This window comes from Octopus sinensis, linkage group LG14 (assembly GCF_006345805.1).
Source record: "Octopus sinensis linkage group LG14, ASM634580v1, whole genome shotgun sequence".
Classification (NCBI taxonomy): Eukaryota; Metazoa; Mollusca; class Cephalopoda; order Octopoda; family Octopodidae; genus Octopus; species Octopus sinensis.
The window spans coordinates 28267544-28273068 of record NC_043010.1 but is presented as its reverse complement, the minus strand read 5'-3'; positions in this window follow the sequence as shown (position 1 = coordinate 28273068).

Genomic DNA, 5525 nt, shown 5'->3' with positions numbered 1-5525 from the left:
AAAAAATAATTTAACATCATTTTTTATTCCATTTTAATGCATAATCTTTCGTGTGTCAATGGCGGCGGAGTTGGCGTCCACGCTCACAGCTGCACCTGTTTGCTTCTCCCCCTTCCCTCCCTCGTGAAGCTGTGGGGAAGGGAGTGTAAAGAAATCAACGTCGTAATGCGTTGTCAAGGAGACCAGCGTTCTTTTAGAACAACGACTTCATGGCTTGAAGACACCAAAACAAAAATGGCTAAGAAAGCCCGAATTGGCATCTATAAAGGAAGTAACTCTCTAAAAATGCTTATATAGTTATTTCCCTTACAAACCCGAGCAACGCCGGGCGATACTGCTAGTATATATATATAACTGTAGTTGTGTGAGTGTCTGTCTCCTACGATTTAGATTCCTAACTCCTCCCACATTTTGCGGTGCAGTTTAACCAAATTCGGGTATCTTATAGTCGTGATTAATATCGAGCCCGTCTGGCTATTAGCGCGCGTCTACGATGAGTCTACGATTTTAAAAATAATTTAACATCATTTTTTATTCCATTTTAATGCATAATCTTTCGTGTGTCGATGGCGGCGGAGTTGGCGTCCACGCTCAAACACCTGCACCTGTGTTTGCTTCTCCCCCTTCTTCCCTCCCTCGTGAAGCTGTGGGGAAGGGAGTGTAAGGAAATCAACGTCGTAAAGCGTTGTCAAGGAGACCAGCGTTCTTTTAGAACAACGACTTCATGGCTTGAAGACACCAAAACAGAAATGGCTAAGAAAGCCCGAATTGGCATCTATAAAGGAAGTAACTCTCTAAAAATGCTTATATAGTTATTTCCCTTACAAACCCGAGCAACGCCGGGCGATACTGCTAGTCTATATATATAAAAGTGAAGTTGTGTGAGTGTCTGTCCCCTTCGATTTAGATTCCTAACTACTCCCACATTTTGCGGTGCAGTTTCACCAAATTCGGGTATCTTATAGTCGTGATTCATATCGAGCCCGTCTGCGTATTAGCGCGCGTCTACGATGAGTCTACGATTTTAAAAATAATTTAACATCATTTTTTATTCCATTTTAATGCATAATTTTTCGTGTGTCGATGGCGGCGGAGTTGGCGTCCACGCTCACGCCTGCACCTGTTTGCTTCTCCCCCTTCTTCCCTCCCTCTTGAAGCTGTGGAGAAGGGAGTTTAAGGAAATCAACGTCGTAAAGCGTTGTCAAGGAGACCAGCGTTCTTTTAGAACAACGACTTCATGGCTTGAAGACACCAAAACAGAAAATGTCTACGATGAGTCAACGATTTAAAAAAAAATTTACCATAATTTTTTTTCCATTTTTAATGCATTTTTTTTGCTATTTTTTGGCTATAACTCTCTAAAAATGCTTATATAGTTATTTCCCTTACAAACCCGAGCAACGCCGGGCGATACTGCTAGTATATATATATATATATATATATATATATATAATATATATAATATATATATATATATATATATATATATATATATATATATATATACAGTATACTATATAACTCTAGTACTATCCTTATTAGAAGACACAACATATTATGAAAAGACCCAACACTACAGTCAGCAGAAAATAATGAGAGACCTAAAATGTTAAACCTATACAGAGAAGGGCTCACCGATAAAGAACATGACTATATGACCAATTTCAAAAGTAAAACCAGTCAATTCTACGGTATTCCCAAGATACATAAAAGTGAGAAAATAAGTAACGCATGCAGGAAAGCCACAGACATGATAATTAAAGTCCCTACTTCTAATGACCTCAAATTGAGACCTATAATAGCATGTCCCGCATGCGAAACCCACCGCCTCAGTAACTGTTTAGTTACCCTCTTAAAATCATTCCTCAAGCATGTCAAAAGCTACATAAGGGACGACCTGGATATACTCAATCGCCTTCCTGAAACAATAAACAAAAACACCCTACTAGTATCCTTCGATGTAGTCAACCTCTATTCCAATATCCCCCACAATCTAGGAATAGAGGCAATTCAGTTCTGGCTAGAGAATTACGCCAACGAACTCCCAAATCGCATCAAAAAAGAATTTGTGATAGAAGGGGTTAAATTTATCTTGGAGAATAACTACTTCATCATCAAAGACAACTTCTATCGACAAAAATCGGGGGCTGCGATGGGCACGAGAATGGCCCCCTCTTTTGTTAACCTAGTTATGGAATATCTAGAAATTAGTCTTTATCGTAAGTTACGGCAACCCACTCTCTCTCTCTCTCTCTCTCTCTCTCTCTCCCTCTCTCTCTCTACATAGAAAGTAACTGGAAGAGATACGTGGATGACTGTTTCATTCTTTGGCATGAAGGTATAGAGAGACTTAAAGAATTTCCAGCACTTATAAATGGACTCGATGTAAACATTTAATTCACGATGGAATATAGCCATCAACAACTCTTCCTCGACATCCTCATTAAGAAATCTAACAACGTAATAGAAACAGATATATACTATAAGCCCATGGACTCCAAGCAATATCTACCGTTCAACTGATGCCACCCCTGACACACAAGAATGACTATCCCCTTCAACCTAGCAAAAAGGACCTGTACTATAGTTTCTAATGCAAGCACCAGCGACACACGACTACATGAACTAAAGGATACACTCATCACCAGCAACTACCCAATTTCACTAATTGACATATGCTTTCAACTTGCCTTACAACTCAACATCCACGAACTCAGACATCCCAAATTAAAGAAGGATTTACAACCAAAAGCTCTACCATACATCTCCATACACAACCCTCTTAACAATGAAGCCTTCGACACCATCCTTCAAAACATTCCCCTACTAAAAAAGGATCACAGAATGAACTTAATACTCCAAACACAGACCATCATAAAAAGCAAGAGACAACCCAAATCTATGAAAAGTCTCCCAACACAAGTTCGAATACGCTCAACAGCACTGAAGCCGTCAGTAAAAAAAATGCGGAAGGCCCAACTGAGGGATATGCGTCAATTTAATTGGGGGATCAGAGTTCTCCTTCAAACAGGGACAACGTTTCACAGTGAAAAGCAGCTTCACATGTGCTTTGGAGAACCTGATATACGCACTAACCTGCACTGGATGTCAAAAGCAATACATAGGCCAAACAAAAAATGGTCTACGTTAAAGGATGGCCCTGCACAGACCCCAGATCAAAATTCCGAAAAACAGAAAAATAGCATTCAGCCAACACATCGACATTCGTGCCAATAGCAAATACCAAATTTCAGAATTTCCCGCTCTATTAATTCAGAGACGATACAATCTATAGCCATCGAATTAGTAAAGAGTCACAAGATACCGACCCCTTTTGAACGCATCTACAACAAATGACATATCCACCACGACGAAGGAATAACACACACGCAAATATTAAAAATGATACATCCAAAAGAGATACCCCAAATTCATTAAAAACAATCCCAGTCACTACCATAATCCACAACGAGTCACTTTTAGGTCACTTGACCATTCAACATCCTACTACTATCATACCACTCCCGCATTCTTCTATCATTATTCTTTCTCTTCTCGTTCTCCTTCTTCTTCGTCTTTTTTTTCCTCTCCGCCACCCCCTTCCTTACTTTATTACTATTGATGCTTAGAATAACAAACGCAAATATTAAAAACAATATTAAAAACAATAAAAGAGATATCTCAAAAATTCAATCACTTCTACCATCCACAACAAGTCACTTTCAGGGCACTTGACCATTTAACACCCTAGTACTAGCATACTACTCCCGCATTCTCTTCTTCTTCTTCTTCTTCTTCTTCTTCTTCTTCTTCTCTGCCAAGAATTCACAACGACCTCGAACCCACAAGAGTAAATAAAAGAGACAGAGATATGCAGAAACAAGGAAAATGCCCCTTGTATTTGAATACTATGCAAATATAACAGGTTAGCCAATGCTGATTGGCCGAGTCATTTTCACGAAGGTGTCAATGTCTCTTATAGTGACACATTGTCTTTTATGGCGATATGGTGGGTCGTGGTCCTGAAGCGAGAAAATCTAAGCGCTGTGGTTTAAACCTCTGCAGGAACCTCGCTACACGTTCATAACTTTATTCGGTAGAGTGTTTTGAATATTAGGCGCATGTTCGGACTATTAGTTTTGTTAGACCAATAGTCCTCAAAGTGGGTGGTACCGCCTTTTCCCCAGGAGCAGAGGAAAGATCCAGGGGGTGATAATAGGGTGGTCAAAAGCGGGCGATAAATGTAAAAACAACAAAATAATGGGTTAATTAGGTTAAGTTTTATTTGTGAAGTACGTTTGCTTTGAATTTGCTTCAGAAAGAGGTCTATGTTTGTGATGGTCAGTTGGGGTGCGCTAGGAATGCAGTCAAGGTGCCAAGTGGGTAGCAGCCCGAAAAAGTTTGGGAACCACCGTGTTAAACAAAGAGTCATGTTTACTAAAATCTAGATAATTTAAAACTTTTTATAATTTTGTCCAACACCGTGGTGAATAGAGAAGAGCTATATGGAAGCAGGTTCTATGTAGTGCTGTCATGAATAACGGAGGTGGAGTTCATAAATTCGTTTCGCTTTTTCCTTTTTCTTTTTTTTTTTTTAGCAGAGAAGGCAATGTAATTATCAGTCTGACAACCCTTCATTTAGGGTATGACTAGAATTAGTTAGCTTTAATTTAGAGTAGAATATTAATGAGAAGATAATGAGAAGGCAGTAACTACGAACGAAATGTTACTGAAAATAAACAAAGCGAGGTGACCTTCATGTTTATAAGATAACGTCATCTTGCCAGTGAGAAGATATGTTGGTAAAGCTGTGCCGTTAAGAAGTTCACTTGGAACATATTAGAGCAAATGTCTTTTAACGTGTCACTAGATTGATAATAGAGTTTGAATAGAATATCCCTGACGGGAACTGCGAAAATCCGTTGTGTGTGCGCGATTGTGTGTGTGTGTGTGTGTGTGTGTGTGTGTTGTGTGGTGTGTGTGTTGTGTGCGTGTGTGCGTGTGTGTGCGCGCGCGCCAGTCTGCCTCAGAGCTGTCCATTTATAGCTGAGTGGACCAAAGCAACGTTAAATTATGTCCTTTGCTCAAGATCTCAATGAACTGCCGATCTAGGAATCGAAACCATGAACTTGCGATCGTGAGTGTAACACCCTAACCACCAGGCCATACGCTTTCACACACGAAACATTGTTTTTTATGTAAAACTGTATTTAATCAGAAGGATTACGAAACACTCTTAATATTGTTTACATTTATTGATATTTTCAAAGAAAATTATATATGTGTCTATCGCTAGCCACTAAACCTTTTCTATTTTCTCTCCCTATTTATTTCTCTTATTCCCTTCTGTTGAAGAGCGAAGGCTCGAAACGTAAAAGACTTTCTCACTTCCCGAGCGTTAAACTAATACATCTGTTTGTTGTTTACACACCCGTTTTCGCCTTTTTGGTTGTTTTTGTATAATTATATATATATATATATATATATATATATATATATATATATATATATATATATATATATAT